Here is a 14,982-nt window from a genome sequence, read left to right on the forward strand (position 1 = left end):
ATTACTTTGGCCACCTGATGCGAAGAGCTGACTCATTTGAAAAGACTCTGATGCTGGGAAAGATTGAGGAGAGGAGGAGAAGGGGACAACAGAGGATGAGATGGTTGGATGGCATCAATGATTCAATGGACATGAGTTTGGGTGAACTCGGGGAGTTGGTGATGGACAGGAAGGCCTGGTGTGCTGCAGTTCATGGGGTGGCAAAGAATCGGACATGACTGAGCGACTTAACTAAACTGAACTGAAGAACCTCAAGGAAAGAAAAATGTGATTATTTTCAGAACAATGTTCACTTCATTTCCGTGTTCACTTTATTTTCAGTGTTCCTGGGTTGACAGCCAAGTCCTCATGCACATTTGGGGTACATTAAAAACTGCTTGGACTTCATATTGTTGGTGAGCATTATTATCCAATTCAGGGCTGAGAAGAAGTGAATCCTGATACTTGAGGATCAAATAGGAAAACCTGCCCTCCGGGAGCTCTCCTGAGAGATAGTTGCTGCCAGTCATGGGACAACAGTAACTGCACATGGGATCAGAAGCACTGGCCTCTGGGCTCAGCAATCTCCCTGACTCGCTGCAAGCCCTCTCTCACCCCACTGGCCTTTTCTGGGCCTCAATTTAATATCAGTTTTTTACTGAAAACATCACCCTCAGGGGTCTATGGGCCCAAATTTAAAGCATCTGAAACCGAGGAACGAGTCTCAGCTCTCCCTCTGCTTTGCTGTGTGATCTTGGGGAAGTCACACCATGTCTCTGAGCTCCCTTTCTAGGCAGCCACAGAGTGGAGGTAAGGATTTGCCTACCTAGGTAGAGTTTCTTCAGATGGTGTCTGCAGACCAAACACATTCAGAGTAGAGGAGGGCCCTGCAGCAGGAGATCCATACTTGGAGATGTCTTATAAAATAAATAATACAAGTCAGGAAGCCCTTGCACGGCATACGTGACCACAGCTCTTTAAAACACACACACACACACACACACAACTTTTGAGCCTAAATCATAGAATGGAGCCTCTCTACTGAGTGATATGAGCAGGAAAAAAACAACTGACAGGCATCAGAATATTAAAGATGTCCATCCGGAGGAACAAAACCTAGAAAGAAACGAAACTGAGAGTTCTGTAGAGCCATGTAAAAAGGAGTCAGTGGAGCTTTCATAATCTCAGACTTATTCTAATAGTGAGTCAAGTAAGACTACCATGAGATTTTTTTGTTTTTAATTTTTGTCACTTTTCCAAGTTTGTAATTTTGCCACTCATCAGCTGTTCCCCTGGTGTGATGAACAGTGAAAAAAAAATCATAAAACCAAAAAATGTCTCTGTACTTGGAAGGAACCAAGTCAGCTGGGAGCTGGTAGATGTGGCCTCTTGCTCCCCAGCCAGCCTGGCCTGAGAATGAAGGTGTGTGCGTAGGAAGAGCAGCAGAGATGCAGTGAGGAGAGGGGATGGGAGTCCCGCCTGAGGGCTCTGATTCACCACCAGGAATTATGGACCAGGACCGTCCTCATGCGTTTCTTAAGTCAACAGCCCTGTGAAACATGTACTGTCATCTCCATGGTACATTTTGAGGAAAGAGATTTAGAAAAGCTTAGAACAAGAACTTGAGATTTTAAAAGAAAAAATAAGGCATACAATGGTGGAGCTGAGACTTATATTTCCCAGCAAAGGTATTTTAACCTCTGCCTAGTGCTACCAGACAGAGAAAGCAATGGCACCCCACTCCAGTACTCCTGCCTGGAAAATCCCACGGACTGAGGAGCCTGGTAGGCTGCAGTCCATGGGGTCGCTAGGAGTCGGACACGATTGAGCGACTTCACTTTCACTTTTCACTTTCATGCATTGGGGAAGGAAATGGCAACCCACTCCAGTGTTCTTGCCTGGAGAATCCCAGGGACGGGGGAGCCTGGTGGGCTGCCGTCTGGGGTCACACAGAGTCGGACACGACTGAAGTGACTTAGCAGCAGCAGCAGCAGTGTTACCAGAAGACTGGGAGGGAAAAGGACTAGAAAAAAAGGATTGGGGATGTTATTGAGGTAGTAAAAGTGAGCCTGAGGCATAAACACAGGGAATTTAATCTCAGGCCACTGGATTTTGTTTAGGAAATGACTTAGTCGTGTGCGTCTCCTCATGCTGGCTTCAGGCTCCTGACTCAGTAGAGATGTTGGGTCTGTAGGAAACAATTTGGGACCATTTCACACATTCCTGCGGCCAAATGAGAAATGAAATTAATCCTCAGGCTCAATGGAATGATCTGAGTTCCCATCTAACTGAGGTGTAACAGTTCATATTCCCCTAACAGACTGCATTTACCTGGGTCTAGGAAACCTATGAGAATGTTAATTGTGTTGTTGTTACTGCTGTTTGTGTTTGAACTCAGTTCCTAATCATTTGGGGCTTTGCAGAATTCTTGGAGAATCTAATAAGAGTTCTAGACTTTTATACTTACACAATTATATGTGTGTGTGTGTGTGTGTGTGTGTTTATGTTTAAAGTGGCCTTCAACCATCCACTTGCCACCCAAAAACTAAAGGAAGAAACTAGGAAGGAATTGGGAATATTTAGCCAAGGTAAGAAAAATCCCACAGAGGCATGCAGGTTCTCTGAATAGGTTGAAAGCATTTTTATGCAAATGAAGAAGTTTTATTCAATAAGTGGTTCCAGCAGGTAGATGGGGCAGGGGCCCTGTGGCATGATGTCAGAATGGCACCAGAATTGAGCAGACAGAGTTAAATCAAGGTCTGTTATCTACCAGACAAGTTGTATAACCCTCATAGATTCTAAAATGTAAGTGATAATGATATATATCTCATAATATTTTGTGAAAAACCAAATGAGCTAATACACATAAAATGTATAATGTTGAAACAAAGACAGACTTCAGTGTGTATTAGCTTCTCTAATAAACTCTTTGATCCTCCATATCTTTACTTGTAAAGTGGGAATAATATTTGTACCTGGCTAGAAGGTCTTGAGAGTCCCTTGGACTGCAAGAAGATCCAACCAGTCCATTCTAAAGGAGATCAGCCCTGGGTGTTGTTTGGAAGGAATGATGCTAAAGCTGAAACTCCAGTACTTTGGCTACTTCATGCGAAGAGTTGACTCACTGGAAAAGACTGATGCTGGGAGGGATTGGGGGCAGGAGGAAAAGGGGACGACAGAGAATGAGATGGCTGGATGGCATGACGATGGACGTGAGTTTGAGTGAACTCCGGGAGCTGGTGATGGACAGGGAGGCCTGTCAGACACGACTGAGTGACTGAACTGAACTGAAATGAGAAGGTCTTTGTGAGATGTAAATAAGAGAATACATGTTAAAACCCTTATACAACAGCTACTGCTACTGCTGCTAAGTCACTTCAGTCGTGTCCGACTCTGTGTGACCCCATAGACGGCAGCCCACCAGGCTCCCCCGTCCCTGGGATTCTCCAGGCAAGAATACTGGAGTGGGTTGCCATTTCCTTCTCCAATGCATGAAAGTGAAAAGTGAAAGTGAAGTTGCTCAGTCGTGTCCGACTCTCAGTGACCCCATGGACTGCAGCCTTCCAGGCTCCTCCATCCATGGGATTTTCCAGGCAAGGGTACTGGAGCAGGGTGCCATTCTAACATCTACCTAAATCCTCAGTATGGATTATAAATGTTTCATTACAAATACCATAGGGGAAAAGGAAGGTCAATGACAAAAACATGATGTTTTATTTCAGACTGGAAGATAAGGGAAAATAAAATAATATCTAAAAGTATGGAATCAGAGCAAGACTTCCTGGGTCTGGCAACCAAGAGCTATGCAACCTTGAGAAAGATGTCAAAGAGAGATAGAAGCATTGCTAAGAGGGATTGAATGGCATGGCCCCTAAGAACAGTTGACCCCACACCAGCACATGATCTGTGCTCAGTAAACCCTGGTTGAGTAGATGTCACAAAGGGACCAAGACACCTCCTCTTCAACAGTGCCACCTATGGGTATGGTCACAAGTGTTTTCTCTCCCAGGGTTTATCAAGTGAAATGAAATTATCAGGAGAAAAATTTTATAAAAGATACTAAATTTAAAAGCACACATTTCTTTGAACCTAGCATTTCTCCTTCTTTGTCATTGCCCTAGCTAGAGAGACACTTGCTTAATCACTTAAAGAGATACCTACAAGGATGCTCAGTGCAGATTGTTTAAGAATGAAGCTTTGGAACAACTAAGCGCCCCTCAGTGGGCAATGGGATACTATAAGTATTCATAGTAAAAAAAAAAAAAAATATGGCTTGGGTGAGGCAGCATGCCTGCCCAGTTGCTCAGTCCTGTCTGACTCTTTGCGACCCCTTGGACTGTAGCCCGCCAGGCTCCTCTATCCATGGGATTTTTCCCAGCAAGAATACTGGAAATGGCAACCCATTTTCTCCTCCAGGGGATCTTCCTGACCCAGGGATCGAAACTGTGTCTCCTGTGTTTCCTGCATTGCAGGTGGATTCCTTATTGCTGAGCCACCAGGGAAGCACAAAAGACTACACAACAATTTAACATAGTGATGAAGATCTACATGGGCCAGTAAAGAAAGTGATCCAGTGTATAATGTTAGGTGAACAAACATGCAGAAGGCTGACAGTATATTTCAAAACTTTATACATAATGCTGTATATTTCTATAACTCCATACATAAGGGACTAGGAAAAGATCTGAACAGTGATCACCTTCAACTAATATCAATCATTAATCTGGGGAGGAACTGAGATTAAAGAAGGGAATCAAATAGCACACTATTTCTACATTAAAAAAACTTTATCTCTAACAAAAATACATTTTTGAACTGTCTGTATAATTTAAAATAAATTACTAACATTTTGAAAGATGAATGTGGGTTTTTCCTACTAGCAGTCCTAGCTTTAGATCCCAAGACTGGTTTCAGAAATGAGCAGAGACGGGAAGGAGCCAGCACTGATGCTTTTAGCCTGTTTCAATCTCATCCCAGCTTGCAGGAGGATGTAGGCCGTGACCACAGTGCTCCCCAAAGAGCAGAATTCTAGACAAGCAGGCAGATGACAGACTGTTCCCATGGCCAAAGGCAAATCCCTCACAGCAGCACAGTCCCCCTATCTCCTGACTCAAAAATCACTGCATCAAAGTCTGGGATTTCAACTGAAGAACCCAAACTTTAGACACTGGGGGGAAAAAAAGAAAAGGAAAAAACAAACTTAGGTAAATGCCTGTATTCCTATCTGGGGGGGCCCCACAATTGCCCTAAACTGATTTCTGTCATTAAAAAAAAGAAGAAGAAGAAGAAGAGCAAAGGTTTACTGAGTAAACCTTTTATTTAGTACATGGCGGACACTGTTCTATGTCATCTACATGCACTGTCTCATTTAATCCCCAGAAAGAGATAAGGATTGGGGTTTCATTATTCCCGTTTGACCAGTGAGGAACCCAAGGCCCAGAGAGATTAAGGAACTTTGCCAAAATCACACAGCAGAGACGAGGCATCATGAAGTGGACACTGGAACACACGCATGAACCATTCTATTTTACTGTCCCCTACATTCTACTCTCACAAGCATTGATTTATTTACCTCATAGAAGTCTGTTTTCCTCTTCTTAATTATAAACTTCACTAAGGTAGCAATTACCTTTTGTGTGTCTACTAGCTAGCCAGGCACTCATCTAAATTTTACGTGCTTGAGGTTATGCAACAAAGGCCAGAGACCCCGAGGGAAAAGCAGTAGCAGCTGATAATCAAACCCAGGCAGCCCTCTAGCACCTCCAGGGATGTAAAGTATTTGGATATTCTCTGCCCCTGGGCCCTAGTATACACCTAAAGAAGTCTGGTAGAGAGAGGAGAGGACAAATGAATGAAAGAACACTCCCTCCACTGTACGGAGTCAAGGGGCCTAGTGAGGTCACCCTCTGGGGCTTCAAGGAAGAAGACCAGCGTATCTGGAAATGGGATGAGATAGCCGAGCTCCATCCAGCCTAGAGTGGACAGGCAAGTATTCTAAAGATGATCTACCATGGAGAACTGCACAAAGAAATCAAGGTCAATGGTCTCTCTTACCCTCTAAAATCCACAGGGAGGAATAAACCGCAAACACAGTCTTGACACCGGTGTGTCCCAGGTGGGCTTCACCTCACAGGACCCAACAGTCATCTCTAGTCATCTGATTCGATGACACTCTGTTCAGTGTTTCCCCCTCAATCTAAGGGGAGAGGAAAGAAAGAGAACCACATACCCGTACCTTGGATGTGAGCAGTGTCTCCTGAAATCGCCTCTGTGCTTCTCTGAGAGGTCCTGGGGAGGACACTTTCTGATTCTGGATGAGAGAAAAGTTTGATCAGATCAGTCGCTCAGTCACGTCCTACTCTTTGCGACCCCATGAATCGCAGCACGCCAGGCCTCCCTGTCCATCACCAACTCCTGGAGTTCACCCAGACTCATGTCCATCGAGTCAGTGATGCCATCCAGCCATCTCATCCTCTGTCGTCCCCTTCTCCTCCTGCCTCCAATCCCTCCCAGCATCACAGTCTTTTCCAATGAGTGAACTCTTCGCATGAGGTGGCCAAAGTACTGGAGTTTCAGCTTCAGCATCATTCCTTCCAAAGAAATCCCAGGGCTGATCTCCTTCAGAATGGACTGGTTGGATCTCCTTACAGTCCAAGGGACTCTCAAGAGTCTTCTCCAACACCACAGTTCAAAAGCATCAATTATTCGGTGCTCAGCCTTCTTCACAGTCCAACTCTCACATCCATACATGACCATAGGAAAAACCATAGCCTTGACTAGACGAACCTTTGTTGGCAAAGTAATGTCTCTGCTTTTGAATATGCTGTCGAGGTTGGTCATAACTTTCCTTCCAAGGAGTAAGCATCTTTTAATTTCATGGCTAGGCAGTTAAAAAGAAGTATTTGTGCTGAGTGGTAGGATTTGGAACTATTTTTATTGTTGTCTTTTTACTCTTCTATGTTTACTTTTTTTTTCCCAATGATTTTAAGTAATTTTTAGAATCTAGGTGAAAAACTATAAATGTTGTATTCTAAGATGATGCTTTTAAAGACCAAAGGAATAAAATTTACATATAAAAATTGGCTTAGGGTTCATGGACCTTAGGTCACTACTCATAGTATAATGGAATTAGCCAATTCAATACTATAAAGTTGTTTAAATTAATCCAGGCCTTATTGAGGCAGCCAAAATGCCTAAGGCTTCAAGCTGTCTCATGATTCTTTTTGGAAAATCTTACCTCAGAATCAGAGGTTGAAAGATGGTGGGAACTCTGATAAGTCCCTATGATTAATGGAGCTAGTGACTCAGTGAGAGTTCCAAGATACAGTATTAAGAAGGTTTCAGGAGGAAGGGAGGGACAGAGGAAGAATAGAGAGAGACAGAGGGAGAGAAGGGGAGGGAGAGAAAGAAAAGAAGGAAGAAAAAAGACAAGTAGAATCAGTTCATCAAGGGATATTTTAAGGCATCTAGAGGTCTTTCCTCTAATGCCTAAGTAAACAGTTGAGCCCTGGCAGGATGGAACTCTTCTGACCCAGGGTAACATTTCCTGGTTCTTTACTAAGTGTCTCCAAGTGTCCTGGAGGGAGGTCAATTGGAGAACCCAAAATGCTGACTTTTCAAAAGTACAAAGGTTAAAAATAAATAGCAACAAACAAAAGGAAACCATAGAGTAATGTAAAAGAACAATTTAATGACAACAATTTAATTTAAATTACGCACATACAGACACACAGAGTTGCAGGATGAATTGTGTGGCCGCCATCCACAAATTCATTTGTTCAAGCCCTGACACCTAGGACCTTGGATGTGACTATATTTGGAGACTGCACATTAAAAGGGATAATTAAGGTAAAAATGATGTTATATGGGTGGGCTCTACTTGAATATGACTGATGTTCTCACAAAAAGGAAATTAGAACAAAGACACACAAAGGAGAAAGATTACGTGAAGACACAGGGAGAAGGCAGACATCAAGGAGAAAGGCCTCTGAAGAAACCAACCCTGCTGACCCCTTGGTTTCAGACTTCCTGCTTCCAGAATTGTGGGAAGTAAACTTTTGTTGTTTAAGCTGCCCAGCCTGTGGTGTTTGTTATGACAGCCCTGGCAAACCCGTACACATATACGTACACGCATAGAGCCTAGAGCAAGTTGCTGAGCTGCCCCATTCAGTAGGAGAAACTTCTTCCAAGGGATTCAAGGTACCTCTGAACAGCAGAAGGAAACAAATGGCCAGGTGAGCCGGGTACCTCCGGGGAGAATGGGCCCTTCGGTGGAAGGCTCAAGGGTCAGCAGTGTCATGTCTTCCTCAGGAAGGGAGCTTGTCAGAAAGCATGTGGAGGCCATGGCTGCCAGTGCAGCTCTCATCTGAAGTGGTTTTGTGGTTGTGAGGTCAGGTGTAGTCATGTCTGTTGTTGGAAACACAGCTGTGGGCATCATCTCAGCAGTGGTGGTAGTGGCGGTTGGGCAGTGGGTGGTTGTTGTGTGAGTGATTGTAGGGGCTGTAATATGTCCAGTACCAAGTGGAAATGGAGGAAGAGGGAAACACCACAGATATAGCTGGCAACCATCCATTTCTCTGTGTTTTAGCTGCCTCATCTGGTCCACAACTTGGACCTTTAAATGTTCATGCAAACTGGGTTTCTTAATTCTAGTCTTGGCCTATCCAACTGATTCTTCACAGAGTGGCCAGAGTAATCTTTGAAAGTGACAAGTTATTATGTAATGTCTGTTTCTCGAACTACACTGTAAGCTCCATGAGCAAAAAGCTGGAATTTATGTTGTTCTCTGCTACTAATTTAATACCTACCACAGTGTCCTGTAGATAGTAAGTATTAAACACAACATTAATGAGTAAATGAGCAAGCCCATTAAAAGTGAGTCTGCTGCTGCTGCTAAGTCACTTCAGTAGTGTCTGACTCTGTACGACCCTATAGACAGCAGCCCACCATGCTCTGCCAGCCCTGGGATTCTCCAGGCAAGAACACTGGAGTAGGTTGCCATTTCCTTCTCCAATGCATGAAAGTGAAAAGTGAAAGTGAAGTCGCTCAGTCCTGTCTGACTCTTAACAACCCCATGGACTGCAGCCTACCAGGCTACTCCATCCATGGGGTTCTCCAGGCAAGAGTACTGGAGTGGGGTGCCATTGCCTTCTCCAAAGTGAGTCTAAACATAATATTTAAGTTAAACAAGATGAATAAGCTCTAGTAATTTGCTGCACATATTGTACCCATAGTTACCATAGTTTATTTTATAGTTGATAACGTGTGAAGACAGTTGAACTTATTCTTGGTGTTCTTTCAACAATAAAAATCAAAATCTAAAAAAAGCAAGCTCAAAGACTATATAATATACGGTGAAAATGTAGTATGTTTCAGATATTAAAGATTGATTCATGTCAAAACCACTCACCCCCTAAACATCTGAATTAGCATCACTACATATACCACTCTTTCTTAAATATGCCAAATCTCCATTAACTCTAATGGACCAGAAACTTATCATTAGTTTCAACTGAGCTTAGAACTCACAGAGTATTGAAGATGTCATAGAGTATTGAAGTCAACCAATATTTTATAAAATAATATTAGTAGCTGGTTATATCAGGCATGAAAAGCAAAGACTTGGATTGGCATCATTTATCTTCATCGAATCCAAATAATACCTTCTATCTCACAAAGTTGCTTTGAGGGAAAAGTACACTAATGCTTATGAAAGTTCTCTTACTGAAAGCATTCACATCAGTTCTTCTTAAATTTTAGAGTGTATGAGACTCACCTGAGAAGCTTATTACACATATGGCTAGCAAGACCTTGCCTCCTGAGATGCCAGTCCCATTAGGGAGAGAGACCAAGGATCCTCAGTCCCTGGTGCTGGCTAACTTGACATCATTAAAGAGCACTCTCACCTCTGATGCTTGATGAGTCCGAGTAGTCACTGTCAAAACCCATCTTTTAGAAAAGGCACCAAATAAAAACAGTCATCAACTAGGTGCTGCCTTCTTCAGGTAGGGTTGGAGATGCCCATTTAATCAGTATCCGGCCAATAGCGGGAAAGGCGGCCATAGCAACTATCTGCATCACCAAATCCTTCACGCCTCCAGCTCAAGAACAGTATATAGACCAGGAAAAACAATGGTAAAGAAAGTGACAAGAACTGCTTTCATTCTATTAACTCCCATAGGGTGTCTTGGAAGAGAGGTAGTTAAAGGAGTAATTACTATGGGGCAACAAGTTCTCTAAAGTGGGGTACTCCAGGGAGGACAGAAACTTACAGCAGAAACATTTAAACCAGTCTGGAGACTATGGGTGGTCAGGAAAAGCCTGACTTAGGTGGAAACCTCAGGATGCATAGAGTTATAGAGGAAAGAAAGGCAGAGAGAACAGTAGGACAAAGGCTAATTTTTCTTGGAATACAGGTGTTTTCTCACACAGCACATCTGAAAGATTCATATGCAGAAACTATGAACTGCTTAAACTGCAAGAGACATTAGATACTGTCTAGTCCTAGGATCATGGATTGTTAAAACTGGTCCTATCCAGGTCCCTCCTTTCTTACCTGGAAGGGCCATAGTCATCAAAGGATAATAACCAAGATGTGACTTCAGCTAATAACCAAGATGTGACTTCAGCTCAGCTCAGAGTATCCTGCCCTATAGCATCAGGATGTGAGGGTCTGTACTGGTCCACACTGAGTGTGTACATTTGTGTTGTCCGAAAGAAAACATAAAGCTCAACTTGAATCCTGACCTCTGGGAAAATAAAACAAACCAAGAAGCAAACAAAAATTCCTATAAATAAAGAGAAAATAAAGATTATAGTAAGAGCTCTTAGCAGAACAAATTCCTCTGCTAGAACACTCTGCTAGTAATACCTGCAAAAGACATGTCTTTTCTCCATGTTATCTGACCCCTTATCCCTGTGTCTTAAATGACCATTTCTGATATGAACATAAATATCACCACCCTAAAATTCCCAGATAAATTTATCTGGGCATAACCCAGATAATTGTGATGGTGTGATCACTCACCTAGAGCCAGACATCCTGGAATGTGAAGTCAAGTGGGCCTTAGGAAGCATCATTACAAACAAAGCTAGTGGAGGTGATGGAATTCCAGTAGAGCTCATTCAAATCCTAAAAGATGAAGCTGTGAAAGTGCTGCACTCAATATGCCAGCAAATTTGGAAAACTCAACAGTGGCCACAGAACTGTAAGGTCAGTTTTCATTCCAATCCCAAGAAAGGCAATGCCAAAGAATGCTCAAACTGCCACACAGTTGCACTGATCTCACATGCTAGCAAAGTAATTCTCAAAATTCTCCAAGCCAGGTTTCAACAGTACACGAAGCATGAACTTCCAGATGTTCAAGCTGGATTTAGAAAAGACAGAGGAACCAGAGACCAAATTGCCAACATCCGCTGGATCATCAAAAAAGCAAGAGAGTTTCAGAAAAACATCTACTTCTGCTTTATTGACTATGCTAAATCCTTTGACTCCGTGGATCACAACAAACTGTAGAAAATTCTTAATGAGATGGGAATTCCAGACCACCTGACCTGCCTCCTGAGAATTCTGTATGCAGGTCAGGAAGCAACAGTTAGAACTGGACATGGAACAACAGACTGGTTCCAAAAGGAAAAGGAGTACGTCAAGGCTGTATGTTGTCACCCTGCTTATTTAACTTATATGCATAGTACATCATGAGAAACGCTGGGCTGGATGAAGCACAAGCTGGAATCAAGATTGCCGGGGGGAAATATTAATAACCTCAGATATGCAGATAACACCAACTTTATGGCACAAAGTGAAGAAGAACTAAAAGCCTCTTGATGAAAGTGAAAGAGGAGAGTGAAAAAGTTGGCTTAAAACTCAACAGTCAGAAAACTAAGATCATGGCATCTGATCCCATCACTTCATGGTAAATAGATGGAGAAAAAGTGGAAGCAGTGACAGACTTTATTTTGGGGGGCTCCAAAATCACTGCAGATGGTGACTGCAACCATGAAATTTAAAGATGCTTGCTCCTTGGAAGAAAATTTATGACCAACCAAGAAAGCATATTAAAAAGCAGAGACATCACTTTGCCAACAAAGGTCCATCTAGTCAAAGCTATGGTTTTTCCTGTGGTCATGTATGGATGTGAGAGTTGGACTATAAAGAAAGCTGAGCAATGAAGAATTGATGCTTTTGAACTGTGGTGTTGGAGAAGACTCTTGAGAGTCCCTTGGACCGCAAGGAGATCCAGCCAGTCCATCCTAAAGGAAGTCAGTCTTGAATATTCATTGGAAGGACTGATGCTGAAGCTCACACTCCAATACTTTGGCCGCCTGGTGTGAAGAGCTGACTCGTTGGAAAAGATCTTGATGCTGGGGAAGATTGAAGGTGTGAGGAGAAGGGGACAACAAAGGATGAGATGGTGGATGGCATCACTGACTTAATGGACATGAGTCTGATTAAACTCCTGTAGTTGGTGGTGGACAGGGAGGCCTGGAATGCTGTAGTCCATGGGGTTGGCAAAGAGTCAGACATGACTGAGTGACTTAACTGAACTGAACTGAAAATTTCCAGAAAATTTCTCAGGAAAAACCCTGTGTCACAAAGAGAGGGAGTGGCTCCAAAGTACAGAAAGTGAGTGGATGCAGGAGTGCACTGAGCTTCTGCTGTACAGATCATCCATGGAAATTCATCACAGGGAGCCAAACCTCCAGGGACTCCTGATGGGAGGACTGAGAACTCTTACTCAGACAAAGCTGCCTGAGTTCAATTACTAGCCAGAGAATTCGAGGCCTTTTGAACATTTTGGCTGTTGGCAGGCCCCAGGAGTCTGTCTGTCTGTCCAAATTCCATTTCTTACACCCCTGTTAATGCTGACAGGGCAGGTCCTTGAAGTTTCATTTCTCTTTTTGCCTCATTATCTTCCCTTTCCCCATCCTGAATGGCCTTCCTCAATCTGGGATATATGATGAAATGTGCTAAGCAATTTTCTTCTGATTATTATTATGTGTAACAGACACGTGGAGTGGTGGTGTGGACATGCACTTGTCTGCTCATGTAGTGGGTTTCCACATGTACATGAGAATCTGAGCTGTGTATGTGCACACTTGTAAACTGCATCAGCCATGGTCTTCCTGGCTACTATGCAATTCACACTCGAATGCAATTAACTCTCCCCACTGGCAGGAGTTCACACACAGACTCCTCATGACAACCAAAAGGAAGCTAGATGGGAATTTGGGTCTGCTATCATCCTGAGTTCTCCCTTACCCAGGCCCTTGGGCCCTTTGACCTGCTAATAGAGAAATAAAAGCACAGCTGCCATCAACCATCCCATAAGCCAAAAACACCATAAGAGTTTTTTGAGCAAGGAAAGAGGTTCAATAGACGAAGCATGTGGTGATAGCTACCAGGAAGCCTCAGGTAACAAATAAGCCCAAGGTCTAGGCCCATTTCCACCATTTCTTAGTGAAACAGCTTGATGGGGAAGAGCACACAATATAATTCATGAACCAGATTTCAGGGCTTAAATCTCATGATATTTCTAACCCTCTGGATTCTATGGATTCAACAATATATCCAGGACCACAGCATCAGTTAGATGAAGAATCAAATCAATGCTCACCAAACAGATGTGTTTTCTAAAGCATATTTATCTCATCATCATTAGTTATTGAATGCTTAATTACATGCCTAGCACTCTAGTACACGATATAGAAGTATTATTTAATTCTCACAACCCTAAGAAAGATATAATACTGTTTTCTCATTTAATAGATGCAGAAGCTAATGCTTAAGAGATCCAAGTAATTGGCATTCACAGCAAAAATTTCAGAAACAGAGCTCAAGCCAAGACTTTCTGATCCCAAAACTCCTTATTTTAATCACTATACATTCCTTTGATCTGTGACCCTTAGGGCAATGCACCATGAGACCAAGTGTATCAGTGGCAGCTCCTATCTAGCTATAGAGAAGGAATTTGTTCAGCTGCTAAGTCATGTCAGACTCTTTGTGATCCCATGGACTGCAGCATGCCAGGCTTTCCTGTCCTTCACTATCACCCAGAGTTTGCTCAAACTCATGTCCATTGAATTAGTAATACCAATCAACTAGCTCATCCTTTGTCATTCCCTTCTCCTCCTGCCCTCAGTCTTTCCTGGCATCAGGGTCTTTTCTAATGAGTCAGCTCTTACATCAGGTAGCCAAAGTATTGGAGATTCAGCTTCAGTGTTAGTCCTTCTAATAAATTTTCAAGGTTGATTTCCTCTAGGATTGACAGGTTTGATATCTTTTCTGTCTAGCAACAGCAAACCAGTCTTCTCCAGCACCAGAATTTGAAAGCATCCATTCTTCGGTGCTCAGGCTTCTTTATGGTCCAACTCTTACATCTGTACATAACTACTAGAAAAACCATAGCTTTGACTATATGAATCTTTGTTGGCAAAATTATGTCTCTGCTTTTTAATACACTGGCTACTTTTGTCATAGCTTCTTCCAAGGAGCTAGTGTCTTTATATTCATGGCTGCAGTCACCATCTGCAGTGGTTTTTGGAGCCCCCCAAAAGAAAATCTACCACTTTTCCCCCATTTATTTGCCATGAAGTGATGGGACGGGATGCCATGATCTTCATATTTTGAATGTTGAGTTTTAAGCCAAGTTTTTCACTCTCCTCTTTCACGCTCATCAAGAGGCTCTTTCCTCGGAAGGAAAGTTTTGACCAAGCTAGACAGCATATTAAAAAGCAGAGACATTACTTTGCCAACAAAGGTCCATCTAGTTAAGTCTATGGTTTTTCCAGTAGTCGTATATGGATGTGAGAGTTGGACTATAAAGAAAGCTGAGTGCCGAAGAATTGATGCTTTGGAACTATGGTGTTGGAGAAGACTCTTGAGAGTCCCTTGGACTGGAAGAAGATCCAATCAGTCCATTCTAAAGGAGATCAGTCCTGGGTGTTCATTGGAAGGACTGATGTTGAAGCTGAAACTCCAATACTTTGGCCACCTGATGCAAA

The sequence above is a fragment of the Bos mutus genome, unplaced genomic scaffold, assembly GCF_027580195.1.
Source record: "Bos mutus isolate GX-2022 unplaced genomic scaffold, NWIPB_WYAK_1.1 CTG220, whole genome shotgun sequence".
Taxonomy (NCBI): Eukaryota; Metazoa; Chordata; class Mammalia; order Artiodactyla; family Bovidae; genus Bos; species Bos mutus.